Raw genomic sequence first — 1886 nt, 5'->3', positions numbered from 1 at the left:
AAAAACAAAAAAAAAAACAAAAAAAAAAACCTTATCCAGGTGTGCTAGCACATACTTGTAATCCCAGCACTCTGGCAGGCTGAGGCAGGATTACAAATTCAAGGCCAGCCGGGGCAACTTGGCAGCTCGGCAAGACCCTATCTCAAAAAATTTTTTGTATATAAAATAAAAGGGCTGTAGCTGCAGCTCAGTGTGAAGGCCTTGTGTTCAATCCCCAGTGCTGGAAAAACAAGCCCTACTATCCCTGCATGTGTGTATCTCTCACCCTTTACCCAAGCTATGCCCGGGTCCCTACATACACTTCCCTCGAGGTCAAGTTCAACTTCCTGACGCAGGGCTGCCTAGAACTGCTCTCCCATTGGAGTCCCGGGGAAGAGTCCTAGCTCCACCTTTGTCCCTACCAGCTCACTACCCAGTCAGTATGTGCTAAATGTTCCAGGGTCACTTTTGACAACCAGGTGAACCACCTTTGCAAAGCTCTGGGCCTCTGAAGCAGGATTTCCTCCAATCCCTTCGGCCCTGAGAGTATAATACTCAGAAGTCCTGCTGTGCACTTTGAGCATGTCGGTCCCCCGCCTCCAGCCAGCCCCCATTCTTTTATCATATTCCCAGACTCCCCATAACTCGGTGGCAAAGTCAGACCAGAGCTGACAGGCAGCTGTTCATCATGGCCCATCTATTCTGGTCCATGGGAGCACTCCTGTTTCACTGCAGTATTAGTGTGCTTATGAGTTCCAAGCAGGCATCTCACACTGAATGTGTGACCCATGTGAAAAAGTCTGTAATCCTAAACGATACCGGCCCTGGGGTTTGGGAGTGGGTTTGGGATGGCAGAAGCTCTCCGCTCTGGTCACCATTCTGGACCTGGAAGAGATTCATGGAAGACCGGTTGGGCCTTCTGCGCAACAAAGATGCCGTTTATCTGACTTTTCCCTTCCTGAGCACACAGCTCTGCACGGGGTGCTGTCGATTCAGAGCCACCGGAGCCCTGGCAGCACCACTCCACCCAGCAAGCCCACTGGCCAGCGGAGGACCCAGAAGCACACCAGCGGGCAGGGTGGAGTAGATTTCCTGGCTGGGAGGGCGGGGTACTACCTGTGCTCAGGGCAGCAGGCCACCCGCTCCCTCCAAGAGGGCCTGAGTCTGGGGAGGCGGTGACCATAGGCTCACAGTCCCTTTCGGAGGGACTGAAGGCTTCATATATGCCACCGGGAAATCCTCGGGGGAGGTCCAGGCCCAGGGCACACGGGCATGTGACAATGACACAGAAGACAGAAGGTCTCCTGTGCCCCCCTCAGTGACAGCAGGTCTGCCTGGAGCACATCCCACAGCCTTGGGGCTGCAGAGCACGGGTGCAGAGCTGAGGCGCTGGGGTGCAGGGCAGGCTTCAGGCTGAAGCAGTCCTGACCACATTTCAGCGCCTTTACCCCACAGACAATCCCATTTTACAGCACAGGAAAAGAGAAGCCGGACACTGCGCTCGGCCCTGCACTTTGCGGCTTGTCCAGGTAATCGCTTCTAGGCTTGGCGCCAGCAGACTACAAGAAGGGTCCTGGGACGCTGCACTTCCGACCCGGGACCAGCGCCAGAGCAGGCCTCCCTGGCCAGTGCCACCCAAGTCCACAGTGACAGAGTGAAGGGGGCATCCGCTGACCTCAGAAGTGTGCAGGCACTGGCGTGAGGCCACTGTGCAAAGGCCGGGGACATGGACGGACTGACAGAGGCCCGGCTGGGACCCGGGTTCTCGAGAGAGTAGAGGGAAGGTAGAGTCTGGGCCTGGGCTGGGGGCAGGAAGGCGGGGACGGGGGACAGAGGAATAGAAAACAGCCACGCAAGGCGGAACAGCGGGCCATCGGCGGCTCACCGCGGAGGGAGGCGAGGGCGTC

Source organism: Fukomys damarensis, unplaced genomic scaffold, assembly GCF_012274545.1.
Source record: "Fukomys damarensis isolate Sample0158 unplaced genomic scaffold, DMR_v1.0_HiC HiC_scaffold_34, whole genome shotgun sequence".
Lineage (NCBI taxonomy): Eukaryota > Metazoa > Chordata > Mammalia > Rodentia > Bathyergidae > Fukomys > Fukomys damarensis.
This window is presented reverse-complemented; position numbering follows the sequence as displayed.